Source organism: Saccopteryx bilineata, chromosome 9 (genome assembly GCF_036850765.1).
Source record: "Saccopteryx bilineata isolate mSacBil1 chromosome 9, mSacBil1_pri_phased_curated, whole genome shotgun sequence".
NCBI classification, from domain to species: Eukaryota; Metazoa; Chordata; class Mammalia; order Chiroptera; family Emballonuridae; genus Saccopteryx; species Saccopteryx bilineata.
The window spans coordinates 70025592-70045827 of NC_089498.1; the positions used below are offsets into that span (position 1 = coordinate 70025592).

Genomic DNA, 20236 nt, shown 5'->3' on the forward strand with positions numbered 1-20236 from the left:
AATATCAACCTTCAGTTGAAGATTTAGCCAATGAAATTCAGTAACAAAAAAGTCACTAATAAGCAGGTTAGTTAAAGAATTCCTCCTCCCCCTCACTTATCTTAGTTCTCTGCACCCCACACAAGTTAAATAATATCAAGAGCAACAAAAGAAACCAACTGAGAGATGAACAAAGAAATCACTAAGCAGGTAAGTTAAATAATTAGTTTTTGGTTTATTAAATACTGTTATATATTACAATTTTACATTTTTGTTATTTAAACTATAAATATTGCAAAATTATGGTTTTTTTCTCAAAGTGACACACCTCCTGGGTTATGCTCGGTTTTCTGGCAATTTTAACACACCAAGCTCAAAAGATTGCCCATCACTGAACTAGAGTAAAACAACTACAATTTGATGCTTCTCATCTTTCTTCTCCCTATCTCTCTCTTGTGCGCGTGTGTTCTCTTTCATTTAAGAAAAAGAAAGGTAGCCTGATCAGGCAGTGGTACAGTGGATAGAGTGTTGAAGTGGGACACAGAGAGTCCAGGTTTGAAACCCCAAGGTCACCAGCTTGAGTGCAGGCTCATGTGGTTTTAGCAAGGCTCATCAGCTTGAGCCCAAGGTCACTGGCTTGAACAAGGGGTTACTCGGTCTGCTGTAGCCCCCCCTCCCGTCAAGGCACATATGAGAAAGCAATCAATGAACAACTAAGGAGAGGCAACAAAGAATTGATGCTTCTCATCTCTCTTCCTTCCTGTCTGTCTGCCCCTATCTATCCCTCTCTCTAACTCTCTCTCTGCCTCTGTCAAAAAAAAAAAAAAAAAAAAGGCCCTGGCCGGTTGGCTCAGTGGTAGAGCGTCAGCCTGGCGTGCAGGAGTCCCGGGTTTGATTCCTGGCCAGGGCACATAGGAGAAGCGCCCATCCACTTCTCCACCCCTCTCCCTCTCCTTCCTCTCTGTCTCTCTCGTCCCCTCCCGCAGCCAAGGCTCCATTGGAGCAAAGTTGGCCCAGGCGCTTGGGATGGCTCTATGGCCTCTGCTTCAGGCGCTGGAATGGCTCTGGTTGCAACAGAGCAACACCCCGGATGGGCAGAGCATTGCCCCCTGGTGGGCATGCCGGGTGGATCCCGGTCGGGCGCATGTGGGAGTCTGTCTGACTGCCTCCCTGTTTCCAACTTCAGAAAAATTAAAAAAAAAAAAAAGGGTGGATCAATTAAATGACAGGTTAATAGGAAAACTTTATAGTTATAATGACTGGATCCAGCTGGCATACTGGCCACACAGATAGGTTATATTTGAGTGCTGGTAATTCTATGTCCCTGAATGATACAATTTCTAGGTTTCTTTGTGTGTAGCCACATGACTGCTTTCTAGACTTTTGAATGTGAGAAGTAGTAGTAGTAAGTGTCACTATCAAGACTGGTTCATAAAACCTTCCAACAGATGTTACTTCATTTCCTTTACCTGTTCAATGGCAGAGCTACAAGATAGAAAAAACAAGGATCTCTTGGTCGCTTTTAAAAAAAATTATAGATTTTAGAGCAAGAGAGAAAGAGAAACATCAATTTTGTTCCACTTCTTTATGCATTCATTGGTTGATTCTTGTATGTACCCTGACCAGGGATCAAACCTGAAATCTTGGCATTTCAGGATGATGCTCTAACCCAGTGGTCCCCAACCCCCAGGCCGTGGACCAGTACCGGGCCGTGGGCCATTTGGTACCAGTCTGCAGAGAAAGAATAAATAACTTACATTATTTCCATTTTATTTATATTTAAGTCTGAACGATGTTTTATTTTTTAAAAATGACCAGATTCCTTCTGTTACATATGTCTAAGACTCACTCTTGACGCTTGTCTTGGTCACGTGATACATTTATCCGTCCCACCCTAAAGGCCAGTCCATGAAAATATTTCCTGACACTAAACCGGTTCGTGGCCCAAAAAAGGTTGGAGACCACTGTTCTAACCAACTGAGCTACTCGGCCAGGACTCTTGGTTACTTTTCAAAGGAAAGTTGACCCAAAGGGTTGTTTGGGAAGAATTCTTGTTCAAATAAAAAATAAACTTCTGTTGCATTTAGGCATGACATTTTTGGATTATTTATTACAGCAGTTAGTCTACCGTAACACAACAATGACAGTGGCTTTTACTATGTTCTTTTGGGACCCTAAATATCTCCTCAGTGATGTCTTGAGGGATGTATGGTAGCAACTCGGGAGTCTACTTCAACCAGAACAGCCCTGCTTATATATTTTTAATGCAGGTGGCTCTCCATATTTACAGGTTTCAAATCCACTGTAGGAGCAACTACATGTATTGTTCTATGCCATTTTATACAAAGAACTGAGTATCTGAAGATTTTGGCGTCAACAGAGGGTGGGGGTAGGGATCCTGGAACCAATCTGCCAAAGATACTGAGGGATGACTGTATATATAATGTATTACGTGTGAGTGCATGCATCTATGATACGTAATGATGCACATGGTGAAGACTTCAGAAGGCATAAAAGCCTTTATAGTAAGAATAAATTTTCTTTATACCTTTGTCATTCAGTCTTTCATTTGACCTCCCTAAGATCAATTTCTGTCACCCACTTCCTGACTGAGTGTAGGTGATAATCTATGTTCAGATAAACATATGTACTGGTGATATTTTTAACCAGTTCCTTATTAATGGACAATAAATGTATTTCCCATCTTTTACTAGTATAAACCATGGCTCAATAATTATCCTTGTGTATATATAATTTTATACATAGGCATATGTATTGTACATTAAGATAGATAGTGTCAAATTGCATTCCATAGGGTACCAGTTTGCATTTCTACTTTACTATACAAATCAGCCTGGTTTTTTTATCTTGCCAATGTAAGATATGATTAAATTTTGGTTCCTTAACTTTGATATATAAAAAATGATACCTCATTGTAGATTAATGAATATTTCTCTTATTATGAGTGAAATTTTATCTCTTTCACATGTTTAAACACTACTTACATTTAATTTTCTGTGAACTGAACTCTTCATTTTCAACTGGGCTATCAATCTTTTCTTATTGATTGGTGGGAGTCCTTTAATTATTAAAGGAAATATAGCTACATTTTATAGTAGAGTTAAGATTATTCAACAAATGGATTCTGCTGCTAAAAACCAAAGTTTGAAAATCACTGTTTATGCTACTTTGCAACCTGGCCTTGCTAATAAAAAGCCTGTCCCCATATTCCCTAGGGAATCTTTGTCAATTAGAGCCCTAAGCAGTACCATTTTCCCTGTGTGTCTGAAACTCCAAGCCAGAGTTTTTCGACCCTAACTCAGATGACATTTTGGCTGGATAATTCTTTGTTGTGGTGGCCATCCTCTGCATTGTATATAGAACATTTAGCGATATCCCTGGGTGCTATCTGTGCTGAATGTTGTTGGTAGCACAGTCTCCCCTGAGTTGTGACAACCAAAAATATTTCCACATTGTCAAACATATCCTGAAGGATGGGAGCCAAATATACCCTGGTCTAGAATTTTATATTCCTGGTGGAAGGCAGGCTGCATTACCAAATCGTCTGTTTGCTTTAGTTTGGAAGTTTCAGAGAGCTACCCAAATGGTGTTTGATAAGGTACAGAATATAAATTCTGTAATGAAGTACACTTGTACCTAGTCCAAAAGACAAAATAACATAATGAAACCATGAAAGAATAACATCTCCTAAATTTGTGGTCATAACCTAGGAAATTTAAAAAGAAGTGGTATAAGATAGGAAAGTCAAGTCAACTGCTCCTGCCTCACAGGGTGGTAGGAGCTTGAGAGGTTATCAAAATCCAGAGTTTAGCCCTTAGGTGGCAGTTTCAAAATATGGTTACTCTTGCCCTGGCCAATTAGCTCAGTTGATTAGAACATTGTCCCAAAACAACAAGGTTGTGGGTTTGCTCTCCATTCAGGGCACATGGGGGAAATGACCACAACTAAGTGGAACAACAAAGAATGTTTCTCTCTCTCTCTCCCACCCTTCCTTCCTCTGACTCTCTAAAATCAATTTTTAAAAATCTTTAAAAATATATATGATTACTCTTTTTCTTCTTAAATTATAAAAAATGTGCTTATTTTAATCATGAAATTTTAGCAAGAAATATTTTTTGATGTGTTCTCAACCTTTCTATTTGTGTTAAGCCCCTTCATAAAAAATGTTACAGTATTAACATTTTTTCAGTCTTCATCAGAAAAAAAAAATATATATATATAATATATAAGGCATAAAATGCCTTATTTCAGTATATATATATTTTTTTCTTTTCTTTTTTTTTTTTTGCAGAGACAGAGAGAGTCAGAGAGAGGGACAGATAGGGACAGATAGACAGGAAGGGAGGGAGATGAGAAACATCAATTCTTCGTTGCAGTTTCCATTGATTGATTTCTCATATATGCCTTGACGAGGGGGGGAGGGTACAGCAGACCGAGTGACCTCTTGCTTGAGCCAGTGACCTTGGGCTTAAGCTGGTGAGCCTTGCTCAAACCCGATGAGCCCGTGCTCAAGCTGGCGACTTCGGGGTCTTGAACCCCAGTTCTCTGTGTCCCAGTCCGACACTCTATCCACTGCGCCACCACCTGGTCAGGCAGAAAATATATTTATTATTGATAGTGAGTGAAGATATCAATATTTCTTATAGAGAAGTGGTTGTATAAACCAAAGTTATTTTTATGTTAATAAAAAATGCCTTATTTCACTTGTAATCATGAACATTATCTCAGTAAAAGAGATACATTTTTCTCTCCTTTTTGTCTTCTTACTTACATGCTTGCCATTATAAGTTAAAATGAAATAGCTCTTCCATAGTCAGTAGAGAAAAGATAATGAGAGAAACCCAACGTGCTACAGTCTAGACCAGGGGTCGGAACCTATGGCTCGCAAGTCAGATGTGGCTCTTTTGATGCTGCACCTGGCTCGCAGAGAAATCTTTAATAAAAATAATAATAACATTAAAAATATAAAACATTCTCATGTATTACAATCCATTCATTTCCTACTGCTCGTGTTCATGGTTGCGGGTGTCTGGAGCCAATCACAGCTGTCCTCCGGACAACGCCAAATTTTTATTGGATAATGCCTAACGTACATGGGTTGTTGTATGGCTCTCACGGAATTACATTTTAAAATATGTGTTGTTCATGGCTCTCTCAGCCAAAAAGGTTCCCAACCCCAGGTCTAGACAATTCTGCCCAGCACTGCTGGTCTGAGATGGAGGTATTTTATCCTCTCCTCCTCCCACTTCAATGACCTTATCCCTGGATCCCAACCCCCAAGCTTCGCCAATGTGGAAGTTCACCGGACTATGGAGCTTAGAAGAGAAAGTTGAATAGAAAGTACAAAAGGTGGAGAGGGCTACATTTCTCTTTCTGTCATCACAAATGGGGTTTATTAACACTGCAGTGGTTCTATCCCGTCAGGGCACATGCAAGAATCAACCAATGAATGCATAAATAAGTGGAACAACAAATCAGTATTCCTCTCTCTTCCTTCCTCTCTCTAAATAGCAATAAATAAATAAAATTGAAAACAAAACAAACCACTGGAGTCTGTCCTTCCCGGCTGATGCCTGATCTAGGCCTTGCCTCTTTGAGTTGTTGATCAAATTGTGATATGTTTCTGTTGAAGCTGCTTTCCTGTGCTTCTCTTTAGCAGTCTTCTCTTTAAATATTATAGGTTACTCTCTTAGCAGGAGGGGATAAAAGTTCCAGCTCTGGAATTAATGTTGAAGAAGTCCTGCTTGTCCTAAAAGTTGATTTTATCTTCCCTTCTCAATCATGCTGTGTCTGGTCTGACTGGCACAGCATGTGTACTGGTCGCCCAGAGCAGAGTAGCTGCGAGTCTGCTGGGTGTGCTGGAGTAGGACCAGAGTGTTTGGGCCTGAAGGTCCACGAACCGTTTGAACCTTGCCTACACCTCTTAAACTGCTCTGATATTGTTCAGTAGTGACTTTGTAGAACTTTGAGCTCCTCTCCTCCAGTCTAGCCAGCTGCTCTTTGTACAGTGCATACTTCTCTTTACCACTAGACCTTTCTCTTCTGCTGCTTAGCTAGATGCTTTGCCTTAGCGTGCTCCTCCTCACTTGATATCCTCTCCAGAAGAATAGCTCTGGTTAAGAATAGCTCATTGGCAAAAGCCAATTCTCAGTTCAGTACTTTGCTCTGTTTTAGTCATTTCTGACTTTCATATTCTTTTCTTTCTTTCTTTTTTTTTTTTTTTTTTTTTTACAGGGACAGAGAGAGAGACAGAGAGAGGGATAGATAGGGACAGACAGACAGGAACAGAGAGAGATGAGAAGTATCAATCATCAGTTTTTCGTTGTGACACCTTAGTTGTTCATTGATTGCTTTCTCATTTGTGCCTTGACCACGGGCCTTCAGCAGACCAGGTAAGCCCTTGCTCGAGCCAGCGACCTTGGGTCCAAGCTGGTGAACATTTTGCTCAAGCCAGATGAGCCCGCCCCTCAAGTTGGCGACTTCAGGGTTTTGAACCTGGGTCCTCCGCATCCCAGTCCTACGCTCTATCCACTGCACCACCACCTGGTCAGGCTCTTTCTTTTTTAATAATTAAAAAATTTTATTATTTTTTATTGATTTAAATTTATTGTATTTACATAGATTCAGGTGTCCCGCCAAATACACCCCCCTCATATTCCTCTCAACATCCCATTTGCCCCCCTCCTCCTAACACCCTCCTCTCTTCTCTCCAGGATTTGCTTTTCTGCTCTCTATAATGCTGCGCTATATATATATATAATTTCACCAATCTCCCTTCTCTAATCCATCCTCTCATCCCCTTTCCCTCTGTCCGCTTTCCCTCTGGTCCTATTGATCCCGCCTCTGTCTCTATTCCGCTCCTCAGTTCATATTGTTCATTGGATTTCTCAAAAGAGTGAGATCATATGATATTATTCTTTCTCTGCCTGGCTTATTTCACTTAACATAATAGTTTCCAGGTCAATCCATGTTGTTGCAAAAAGTAAGATTTTCTTCTTTTTCATGGCCCCATAGTATTCCATAGTATATATGTACCAAAGCTTTTTAATCCACTCGTCCACTGACAAACACTTGGGCTGTTTCCAGATCTTGGCTATTATGAACAATGCTGCTATAAACATGGGGGTGCATTTCTCCTTTTGAAATAGTGCTATGGTGTTCTTGGGGTATATTCTTAAAAGTGAGATAGCGGGTCAAAAGGAAGTTCAATTTTTAATTTTTTGAGGAATCTCCATACTGTTTTCCACAGTGGCAGCACCAGTCTGCATTCCCACCAGAAGTGCCTAAGGTTCCCTTTTCTCCACATCCTCACCAGCACTTACTCTGTGTTGTTTTGTTGATGAGCGCCATTCTGACTGGTGTGAGGTGATATCTTATTGTGGTTTTAATTTGCATTTCTCTAATGATTAGTGATGTTGAGCATTTTTTCATATGCCTATTGGCCACCTGTATGTCCTCTTTATTTTATTTTATTTTTTTAGACAGAGAGAGTCAGAAGGATAGATAGGGACAGACAGACAGAAATGGAGAGAGATGAGAAGCATCAATCATCAGTTTTCTGTTGCAACATCTTAGTTGTTCATTGATTGCTTTCTCATATGTGCCTTGACCACGGGCCTTCAGCAGACCGAGTAACCCCTTGCTTGAGCCAGCGACCTTGGGTCCAAGCTGGCGAGCTTTGCTCAAACCAGATGAGCCCATGCTCAAGCTGGCAACCTCGGGGTCTTGAACCTGGGTCCTCCACATCCCAGTCCGATGCCCTATCCACTGCATCACCGCCTGGTCAGGCTGTATGTCCTCTTTGGAGAAGTGTCTGTTCAGTTCTTTTGCCCATTTTTTGATTGGATTGTTTATCTTTCTGGTGTTGAGTTTTACAAGTTCTTTATAAATTTTGGTTATTAATCCCTTATCAAACACATTGTCAAATATGTTCTCCCATTGTATGGTTTGTCTTTTTATTTTGTTAGTATTGTCTTTAGCTGTGCAAGAACTTTTTAGTTTAATGTAGTCCCATTTGTTCATCCCGTCCTTTATTTCACTTGGCTGTGGAGATAAATCAGCAAATATATTGCTGCGAGAGATGTCACAGAGCTTACTTGCCTATGTTTTCTTCTAAAGATGCTTATGGTTTCATGAGTTACATTTAAGTCTTTTATCCATTTTGAGTTTATTTTTGTGAATGGTGTAAGTTGGTGGTCTAGTTTCATTTTTTTTGGAAGTACCTGTCCTATTTTCCCAACACCATTTGTTAAAGAGAATGTCATTACTCCATTATATATTCTTACCTCCTTTGACAAATAACAATTGTCCATAAAGGTGTGAGTTTATTTCTGGGTTCTCTGTTCTGTTCCATTGATCTATATGCCTGTTCTTATGCCAGTACCAGGCTGTTTTGAGTACAATGGACTTGTAGTATAACTTGATATCAGGAAGTGTGATATCCTCCCACTTTATTCTTCCTTTTCATAATTGCTGAAGTTATTCGTGTTCTTTCCTGTTTCCTTATAAATTTTTGGAATATTTGTACATCTTTGAAGTATGTCATTGGTATTTTAATGGAAATTGCATTGAATTTATAAATTGCTTTGGGCAGTATAGACATTTTAATGATGTTTATTCTTCTTATCCGTGAACACGGTATATGCTTCCACTTGTTTGTATCTTCCTTGATTTCTTTTATCAATGTTTTGTAATTTCCGAGTACAAGTCTTTAACCTCCTTGGTTAAATTTACTCCTAGGTACTTTATTTTTTTTGTTGCAATAGTGAAGGGAATTGTTTTTCTTAATTTCTTTTTCAGACAGTTCATTGTTGATGTATAAAAATGCCTCTGATCTCCAAATATTAATTTTATATCCTACCACCTTGTTGAATTCATTTATCAGGTCCAGTAGTTCTTTGACTGAGACTTTAGAGTTTTCTATGTACAGTGTCATGTCAATAGCAAATAATGATAGTTTTACTTCTTCTTTTCCAACTTGAATGCCTTTTATTTCTTCTTCTTGTCTGATTGCTGTGGCTCGAACTTCCAGACCAATGTTAAATAAGAGTGGTGAAAGGGGGCACCCCTGCCTTGTTCCTGATCTTAAGGGGATTGCTTTTAAGTTTTGCCCATTGAGTATGATGTTGGCTGTGGGTTTGTCATACATGGCCTTTATCATGTTGAGGTATGTTCCCTGTATTCCCACTTTGCTGAGAGTTTTGATCATAAATGGGTGCTGAATTTTATCAAATGCTTTTTCTGTATCTATTGATATAATCATGTAGTTTTTCTCCTTCCTTTTGTTTATGTGATGAATCACATTGATTGATTAGCGAATATTTTACCATCCATGCCTCCCCAGAAAAAAATCCCATTTGATCATGATGTATGATTTTTTTTCATGTATTGCTGGATCCAGTTTGCTAATATTTTGGGTGAATTTTAACATCTAGGTTCATCAGGGATATTGGCCTATAGTTTTCTTTATTTGTAGTGTCTTTGCCTGGTTTTGGAATCAGAATTATACTTGCCTCATAAAAGGAGTTGGAAGTCTTTCCTCCTCTTGGATTTTCTGAAATAGCTTGAGAAGGATAGGAGTTAGTTCTTTTTTGAATATTTGGTAGAATTTGCCTGTGAAGCCATCTGGCCCAGGGCTTTTGTTTTTTGGGAGATTTTTGATACCTGTTTCTATCTCATTTATTGTAATCAGTCTGTTTAGGTTTTCTGATTCTTCCACATTGATTTTTGAAAGATTATGTTTCAAGGAATTTGTCCATTTCACCTAGGTTGTCTAATTTTTTGGCATACAGTTCTTAATAGTATTTTCTTACAATCCTTTGTATTTCTGCTGTGTCAATTGTTACTTCTCCATTCTCATTTCTAATTTTATTTATTTGAGTCCTCCCTCCTTTTTTCTTGGTGAGTCTGGTTAAAGGTTCATCAATCTTGTTTACCTTTTAAAAGAACCAGCTCTTGGTTTCATTGATCCTCTGTATTGTTTCTTTAGCCTCTATGTCATTTATTTCTGCTCTGATCTTTATTATTTCCTTTTTTTTACTTCCTCTGGACTTTACTTGCTGTTCTTTTTCTAGTTCTTTTAGATTCAGGATTAAATTGTTTATTTGAGCTTTTTCTAGCTTCTTAAGGTATGCCTGTAACACTATGAACTTCCCTCTCCGGACTGCTTTTGCTGTGTCCCATAGATTTTGAGTTGTTGTAAGTTCATTTTCATTTGTTTCAAGTAAATTTTTTATTTCTTCTTTGATCTCATTGTTAATCCATTCATTACTTAATAACATGCTATTTAGTTTCCAAGTGTTTGAGTGTTTTTCAGTTTTTCTATTGTAGTTGATTTCTAGTTTCATGCCATTGTGATCTGAGAAGATACTTGATATGATTTCAATCTTCTTAAATTTATTGAGACTCGCTTTGTGTCCTAACATGTGGTCTATCCTAGAGAATGTATTTTGAGCACTTAAAAAGAATGTATAGCCCTGGCTGGTTGGCTCAGCGGTAGAGCGTCGGCCTGGCGTGCGGGGGACCCGGGTTCGATTCCAGGCCAGGGCACATAGGAGAAGCGCCCATTTGCTTCTCCACCCCCCCCTCCTTCCTCTCTGTCTCTCTCTTCCCCTCCCGCAGCCGAGGCTCCATTGGAGCAAAGATGGCCCGGGGGCTGAGGATGGCTCCTTGGCCTCTGCCCCAGGTGCTAGAGTGGCTCTGGTCACGGCAGAGCGACGCCCCAGAGGGGCAGAGCATCACCCCCTGGTGGGCAGAGCGTCGCCCCTGGTGGGCGTGCCGGGTGGATCCTGGTCGGGCACATGCGGGAGTCTGTCTGACTGTCTCTCCCCGTTTCCAGCTTCAGAAAAAAAAAGAAAAAAAAAAAGAATGTATATTCTGCTGCTTTAGGGTGAAAGGCTCTGAAGATATCTATTAAATCCAGTTGACCTAGTGTGTCCTTTAAGTCTGCTGTTTCTTTGTTAATTTTCTTTCCTGAGGATCTATCCAGTGATGTTATTAGGGTATTAAAATCCTCTACTATTATAGTGTTGCTGTTGATCTTGCCCTTTATGTCCATCAAAATCTGCTTTATATATTTAGGTGCTCCTATATTAGGTGCATAGATATTTATAATGGTTATATCTTCCTGTTGGATTGCTCCTTTTATCATTATACAGTGACCTTCTTTATTCCTTACTATAGCCTTTGTTTTAAAGTCTATTTTGTCAGATATAAGTATTGCCACCCCAGCTTTTTTTTCATTTCCATTTGCATGAAATATTTTTTCTCTCCATTTACTTTCAGTCTATATGTATCTTTTGTTTTGAGGTGGGTTTCTTGTAGGGAGCATATGTATGGTTCCTGTTTTCTTACCCATTAGCTACCCTATGTCTTTTGATCAGTTATTTAATCCACTTACATTTAAGGTTATTATTGTTATGTAGTTGTTTATTGCCATTTTATTCTTTAAATCTCTATTCTTCTTTTACTAGATATTTTTCCCCTTTGTTCTGTTTACAACAGGCCCCTTAACATTTCTTGCAGCATTGATTTGGTTATAATGAATTCCTTGAGGGTTTTTTTTGTTTTTATGGGGGGGTTTTTTTGGTCTGGAAAGCTTTTTATTTCTCCTTCAATTTTAAACGATATCCTTGCTAGATAAAGAAGTCTTGGTTGTAGGCTCTTGTTCTGCATTACTTTGAATATTTCTTGCCATTCCTTTCTGGCCTCAAGTGTTTCTGTTGAGAAGTTGGATGTTATCCTTATGGGGGCTCCTTTGTAGGTGATTGACTGCTTTTCTCTGGCACCTTTTAGTATTCTTTTTTTAACTCTTAGCTTTGGTATTTTAATTATGATGTGTCTTGTTATAAGTCTCTTTGGGATTCTCTGTGTTTCTTGAACTTGTGTGACTTTTTTCTTTATCAATTTAGGAAAGTTTTCAGCTCTGATTTCTTCAATCAGGTTCTCTATGACTTGTTCTTTCTCTTCTCCTTCAGGAACCCCTATTATGTGGATGTTGTTTCTCTTCATGTTGTCACAGAACTCTCTTAGAGTTTCCTCAGACTTTTTGATCCTCTTTTCTTTTTGCTATTCTGCTTCCATGCTTTCGCTTATCTTGTCCTCTAAATTGCTGATTCGATCCTCTGCTTCATCCAGCCTGCTTTTAATTCCTTCTAGTGTAGTCTTCATATCTGATATGGTGTTTGTCATTTCTGTCTGATTCTTTTTTATGATTTTAATGTCCTTTTTATCTCTTTGTTTATGTGCTCATTTTGTCCCTCTATTGTTGCTCTAAGATCCTTGAGCATCCTAACAATCATTATTCTAAACTCTGCATCCAGTATCTTAGTTATTTTCATTTCATTCATTCTTTTTCTGGTGATTTCTGTTGCTGATTCATTTGAATTGCACTTTTCTGTCTTCCCATTTTGTCTCTGCTTAGACTACTCCTTTGGATGTGTTGTTTGTATAGCTAGCTGAGTATAGGGTTGATGTTGTCTGCCTCCAGTTTTCAGTTTTGATATTTCTAAATCTTCTTGGGATGGCTTCAGTTATTTTTAATCCGCTGTGGGCTACTTGTTGCTACTGCTCTTTTTGCTGTTTGTGACAGTGTTTCCTATGACTTAGGTGGGTCATGTGTGAGGAGTCTTTCCTTAAGATACCACTCTAGCTATGGTTGTTAGGTCTTGAGCTGATACTCTCTGTATATGGCCACTGAATGTACCAGCCCTGGACCTCCCTGGCCAGACCTGGTGCAGACCAGTGGGGGGTCACTGCTTTTGACTGGCCCTTAGCAACATTCTTGGAGCTACAGGCAATCCAGAATTTGTGTCTGCCTCTGCTGGGCACGGATGCCATTGTAACTATCACTTGCACTCGTAAGCTGGTTTTTATTCACTCTTGGTCAGTGTTTGTGGCCTCTCTATTCCTGAGGTGAGGTTTTTCCGCCAGCCCCCCCTCTGCCTCCGTCTTCTCAGGCTCATAGGCCACAGTTTGGGCTGCTCTGCAGGCAGGGGGACTCCTCGCCTTGCTGGGCTCCGCCCCGCTGGTGCATGGGCTGCCTCTCTGGGCTCCACCCCCACAGTCATGATGGATGACTCTTAGGGCTCTACCCCTCTCCTTCAGTGTAGGCTGCCAAGCTCTGGCCTTCATGGGTGTACAAGCTGCCTCTCTGGGCTCCGCTTTCTGCCACTGCCACATAGGTTGCCTCACTGGGCTCCACCCCAATCCACCTTGCGGGCCAAGTGCTGCAGCTGCCCTCCCACCCTCGGAGGGTACTCAGTAGGTTGGGGGGCCTGTGTAGCCCAGACCTCAGCACTCAGATCCTGTGTCCCTGATGCGCCCCCTGTTTCTAAGTGTCTCTCTGCACTGACTGGAGCAGGAGAGAGCCTCTGGTGGGTGGGGTAATTGCTTCCCTTTGTTGGCTTGGTTCTCCCAGGAAGAATGGGCAATTTAGGTTTGGAGAGTGATCTAGTACAGGAGTCAGGGTGGCTGTCCCCCACAGTCTATCCCTGTGTCCCCAAGACTACACTCTTCTCTCACTTCTCCAGTCCTCTCAGCGCTCCCCACTCCCAGAGCCCCAGGTAGGTGGCTATAAACAAGGTTTTCTGTATGGTCCTTTTAAGATGAAGCCTGGGTCTGAGAGTTCTGTCTCCCTCTCGCAAACAGTAACCCGGCTCTTCTTTCAGCTAACTACTGTCCGTATGCCTCCTCTAGTCTCTGGGACTCCAGGCTGGTGTTCTGATCCTGTGGCTGAGGGCCCACAACTCTCCAAGAATCCCACCCCACCATAAGACACTTTCCAGGCCACCTCTCACTCCTGGGAATGGGGCAGCCCCTTCCGCATCTCCGCCTTTCCTACCAGCTCAGTGTGGTTCCTTCAATGTTGCTTGGTTATAGAGTCCTCTTAGTTTAGTCCAAAGTTGGGTTTTTGAGTGATTGTTCCTAAGTTAAGATATAATCCACTTTGGTTCTTGGGAGGTAGGAGTTGAAACGTCTGCCTACTCCATTGCCATTTTTCCTTTCTCTAAAATTTTTATTGTTTAAAAAGGATTTTCTTGATTTTTAGAGAGAGAATAAAGAGAAAGAGGTGGGGAGAAGCAGAAAGCATCAACTCATTGTTTCTTTCCATATGTTCCTTGGCTGGACAAGTCCAGAGTTTCCAACCAGTGACCTCAGGCTTTACCCACTGTACTACCACAGGTCAGGCTGATTTTCATGTTCTTTCTTGGCTTGCTCCAGTGCCAGCTCCTTAGCTCCTCTTCAATTCTTCATCAAAAACTGAGGCACTATAAGCACCAGAATACCACTGAGACTTCCGTCCAGGTGGAGAGGTTTCCTTCATGGGATCAATCACTTTTCTCAAAAGCCAGATGCCCTGTACCATGGTGATGTTCTGTTTTCACTCTCATTTCTCATTTGTCTTGAAGGTAACCCAGCAGGTGCTGGAGGTCCAGCCCATGGCTTCCTATGTCCTGCAAAGTCCAAGTGTCAGTCCATGAACACTTCAGACCCCACATGCACACAAATGTGTGGACATGCTTATACTCTTGCTTTGCTCAGCAGGAACAAATAAGATTAACATTTAGAAATGTAACTTTCCATACTTTTTTCAAGTCTCTACAACCATATTTGTATGTAGGTTTGTATATAAGTATTTAAAGGTTTAAAAATAATAAAATGGTATATTATTTAATAATAAATAGGATAATAATATACACATTTTTGTGTAAATTGCTTTTTCACTCACAGTGTACCATTCGCATTCCTCAAGAACAACAGTTATAAATCTTTTTTTTTTCAAGTTTAATTTTTTTTTTTTTACAGATACAGAGAGAGAGTTAGAGAAAGGGATAGTCAGGGACAGATAGATAGATGAGAAGCATCAATTATTAGTTTTTCATTGCACCTTGCAACACCTTAGTTGTTCATTGATTGCTTTCTCATATGTGCCTTGGCCGCGGGCCTTCAGCAGACTGAGTAACCCCTTGCTTGAGCCAGCGACCTTGGGTCCAAGCTGGTGAGCTTTCGCTCAAACTAGATGAGCCTGCGCTCAAGCTGGTGACCTTGGGGTCTCAAACCTGGGTCCTCTGCATCCAAATCTGATGCTCTATTCACTGTGCCACTGCCTCATCAGGCTATAAATCTTTTTAATGGTAGCTTAATGTGTCATAGCATATGTGTACTGTACCATAATTTCATCAATAGGTTTCCAATGAAAGATATCTGTATTGTTTTGTCATTGTTGTTGTTTTTAATTGACTTGAGAGAGAGAAACAAACAGACAGACAAAAAGGGGGATGAGGAGCATGAACGTAGTAGTTGCTTCTTGTATGTGCCTTGACCTGGCAAGCCTGGGGTTTTAAATTGGCAACCTCAGCATTCTAGGCTGACACTTTATCCACTGCACCACTACAAGTTAGGCTGGATTGTTTCTTCACTTTTTCCCCAGCAACACTGATACCATAATAAACATTCTTGTAGTCATATCAGTACATATTCACACTTTTATTTCTTTAAGATGAATGAGAATTTGAATTGCAATGTATATATGTATTTATAATTTTAATAAGTATTTCCAGATTACTTTCCAACACTATGACAGCAATGTATGAAAGTGTCAGTTTCCCCATATCCTGGCAAGTGAAAGATGGTAACAATAGAATTTGTTTTGTTTTTGCCTATTTTATGAATGAAAAATGCTGCCTTATTGTTTTACCTGCATATTCCTGACTACTAATAAATAGATTAGAGCATATTTTAAATGTTCATGTAGTTAAAAATACATATATTATTTAAATAGTTCCTGTTTTAATTAAGAAGCTCTTTTTTATAAACTTTTATTTAATGACTTGAGAGAGGTAGAGATAGATTTGCTGTTCCACCTGTTTATGCATTGGTTGACTCTTGTATGTGTCCCACTTTGAACCCCTAACCTTGGTGTATCCAGACAACACTCCAACCAACTGACCCACCTGGTCAGGTCAGCTCTATCTTGATGTAGTTATATAATATTCTAAAATGTAGTTATATAATATTCTAAAATGTCTTATTTTTATTGTATTTAAAATTTTTTAAATTTATTGATTTTAGAAAGAAAAAGAGAGAAAGATCGATCTGTTACTGTATGTGTTCTGACTAGGGATCACACTCACAACTCCTGCATTTCCAGAAAATGCTGTAACCAACTGAGCCATCCTGCCAGGGCTTATTTTTATTGTATTTTTTTTTTCATTTAGATCTTCAAACCTAGAATTTGTTTTTATATCTAGTGTGAGGTAGGAATCTGTATGTATATTTTTCCATATTAATAGTCAGTTTTGCCAATACCATTTTTTAATTGATAGACTGATTTTAGAGACACAGAGAGAGGAAGCAGGGGAGAGAGAGAGAAAGAAAGAAGAGAAAGAGCGAGCACGTGCATTTACTTACTGTTCCACTTAGCTGTGCATTCACTGGTTGCTTTCTGTATGTGCCTAGACAGGGGATTGAACCCTCAACCTTTGTATCTCAGGATGCTCTAACCAATTGTGCTTTTCAGTCAGAGCCCTCCCTTTTTTTTTTTAAACTTCCTTATTAATTGTAGTTACACGAGACTGATATCAAGGCTATAAAGCCAGGCGCTGGCCATTTGGCTCAGTGGGTAGAGCGTTGGCCTGGTATGTGGACATCCTGGGTTCGACCCCTGGTCAGGGTACACTTGAGGAGCAACCACTTCTTACCTCTCCCTCTCACCCTTTTCTCTCTTTTCCCCTCTCGCAGCCAGTGGCTCAATTGGTCTGAGCATTGATCCCAGGCACTGAGGAAAGCTCTGTTGATTAGAGCAGTAATTTCCAACCTTTTTTTTTTCATGGCACAAACACACACTAATTACTAAGGTCAGTGCCCCTGACTAAATACAACCATTTTCATCTTATGGCACAAATAAATTAGTTACTAAGGAAGAAGAGGTCAGGGCCCCTTTTTCTTTAGTAATTAGTTTATGAGTGCGTAAGAAACAAAGGTTGAAAATCACTGGATTAGAGCATCGGCCATAGATGGGGGTTGCTGTGTAGACCCTGGTCCAGGTGCATGCGGGCATCTGTCTTTCTACCTTCCCTTCTATCATTAAAAAAAAAAAAGCTATAAAGCCAATTTATTTATATAAATAGAACTGCCATGTCATCCAGAATATTAATGTTGGCTCCTTGACTCCCCCTCCCCCCTCTCCATGCATAATTCTACATAGGAAAGAAATTACCGTTGAAGGCTGGCTGCCCAGAACAAGTGATTCAAGGGTAGGAACTTTCAGCTCCACCTCAGACCTCTAGGGAAAGAACATGTGCTGGAGATGAACCTCTATCAAAAACTCTTTTGAATTGATTGATTGATTGATTGATTGATTTTAGAGCAAGAGGAAGGGACAAACATCAACTTGTTCCACCTATGCACGCATTCATTGGTTGCTCCTTGTACGTGCTCTTATGGACAATCCAACCCACTATGTTGGCATGTCCGGACAACACTCCAACTAACTGAGGTATTTGGCCAGGGCTTTATAAAAGACTTTTTTTTTTTTTTTTTTTTTTTTGACAGAGACAGTGAGAGAGTCAAAGAAAGGGACAGATAGACAGGAAGAGAGAGAGAGAGGAGAAGCATCAATTCTTCGTTGTGGCACCTTAGTTGTTCACTGATTGCTTTTTGTATGTGCCTTGACCAGGAGGCTCCAGCCAAGTCAATGACCCCTTGCTCAAGCCAGCAACCTTCGGGCTCAAGCCAGTGGTCACGGGATCACTCAAGCACTCAAGCAACTCTGCACTCAAGCCAGATGAGCCTGTGCTCAAGCTGGCGACGTTGGGGTTTTGAATCTGTCACCTAAGTGTCCCAAGTTGATGCTCTATTCACTGCGTACTGCTTGATTAGGCTGTTGTGTCTTTTTAAATATAATTTCAAACTTTCACTTATTCTACCTGCCATGAATGTCCCATTTCTAACCTTTCAGCACACTGGTAATTGTATTGATCATATAACATTTCATAAACACCAGCAAGTGTCATAGAGGCACTATTTGTATACATATATACACACATGTATACTGGAAGGATGTCCATAAGCTTACTCATATCTTTCTAAAAAAAGCTGAGAATTTCATTTCTTTTTTTGATGGGATACTAACTCTCAACATTTTATATATTACATCTTACCAATGTTGAGAACCAATTTATAAAATATTTTATAGAATAACATAAAGTTGAAATAGAACAAGGCCAAGTATGTCAGCCAGGAAGGGTGAAGTGCCTGTGTAGATAGGAATTGGAGAGAGTGTAGGAGGGAGGGAGGCACAGGATCTGGTCACTGATTGCATAGAGAGCATCAGTCTGAAGGAATACTTCCAAGATGATTCCAGGAAGAAAGAGACCATCATCACTTTCAGAAATGAAAAGTAACCAGTTCTAAGGGAAGCGTCTCAGTTTGAGGTACAAAGATTTTATTTTATTTTATAATTCCTTTTTAGATTTTATTTATTCATTTTTAGAGAGAGAGGAGAGGGAGAGAGGAGGCAGGTGTGAATGACTCCTTGACCAGGCAAGCCCAGGATTTTGAAGGGCAACCTCAGCGATCCAGGTTGACACATTATCCACTGTGCCACCACAGGTCAGGCCACGGTACAAAAATTTTATTTTTTATTTTTTTAAAGTTATTAATTTGTTGGGTTTTTAAAAATTTTTATTTTATTTATTCATTTTTTTAGAGAGGAGAGAGAGAGGGAGAGAGAGAGACAGAGAGAGAAGGGGGGAGGAGCTGGAAGCATCAACTCCCATATGTGCCTTGACCAGGCAAGCCCAGGGTTTTAAACTGGCGACCTCAGCATTTCCAGGTCGACGCTTTATCCACTGCGCCACCACAGGTCAGGCAGTACAAAAATTTTAGATGAGACCTTAGAGATACATTTCCAACACTGTAATTTAAAAAATGAAGTTCGCACAAGTAACAGGTGCAACATAGGCAGGACCCACATAAAGCTTAAGGGACGATTTATCATAAGCTTGGAGAGGTCCTTGAAAAACAATGGAACTGTTGTGTTCCAGAGGCAGATGCCCTACCAAGCTTTGGCTCTAGATCTGCCAAATATTAAACAGTCCTTAGTTTAGGCAAGACAGGGAGTGATAAGAGTCCTGTAATTACAGGGAAAAGTGGAAAGTAGAGAGGCTTCAAAGAGGAAAGAAACTAATATTTCTGAGCTCATGTACTCCTAACTTTACATTTGGTCATCTCACTTCTCACTACAAAACCTACAAAATAGGTACAGTATTACCATTTTAGAGATGAGAATCTTGGGTTTAGAAAGGCTAAAGAAATTGTTCAAGCTAGAAGGGAACCATCTCAAATTGTAACTCAAACACAGATATATAAAAATGCCACGTCCTGCTCACTCTGGGCTCTCCTTACACTCAGTTTATGAAGTCCACCCCAAAGGGCATTCACACACATCTGGAGCCAAACTGGGGACAGAAAGCAGAATGGCTGAGTCCCATACCCCCTGATCAGAGGGTCTTTGGGTGAGGGAGGGCATATGCCTTTAAGCTTTTAACACTGTACACTACTCTTTATAAGTCACCAATTTTCAACCTTTCTTCACCTCAAGGCACACATAAACTACTAAAAATCTGTGGCACACCAAAAAAAAAATATATCATACATATATATTTTACTGATCAGACAGAAAAATAGATAAAATTTTTAGTCATTCATACCAGACAGCTATTGTCATTTTTTAATTTGACAGTCTAAGGAAAAAAAGGTCAGTGCCCTTGACTAGTCGGGTTTTACATGTTTTAAAGTCTGGTGGCACAGCGGTTGAAATCGCTGCTCTAAATGACAGAGTGAGGGAGAAGATCAGAGAGAAGCAAGGAGGAGCTGTGAGAATGAATGGTGAGGAGCTAACGCGCCCTTTTGCCTCTACCTAAACGTTGAGACCCCGCAGTGAGGCAGCGAGCGTATTGGAGGGAGCCAGACCTTGGTCAGCTGCCTTATCACCTCGCAGGGACTACATTCAACCCTTAGTTTAAATCTAGAGCAAGCAAGGTGTGCACTCCGGACAGCAGTAGAAACTGGCAATGTGAAAACTAAAACTTGAGCCACCAGCGACAGAGATCTCAGGACTCTTAGAAAGAGAAGTTAAGAAAGAGGCGAGCTTGGCCGCCTGACGCAGCCAGCGCGGAGGGGTGGGGCCGCCGCACCCCCGGCGGCTTTCTCCGCAGGCCCACGCCGTTCCGCC

General features: G+C 40.4%; 1 pseudogene; it reads right to left on the reverse strand.

The window, feature by feature from the left end:
• Positions 1-5762: 5762 nt before the first annotated feature.
• Positions 5763-14440, reverse strand: LOC136313168 (MICOS complex subunit MIC19 pseudogene; annotated as a pseudogene).
• Positions 14441-20236: the final 5796 nt, after the last annotated feature.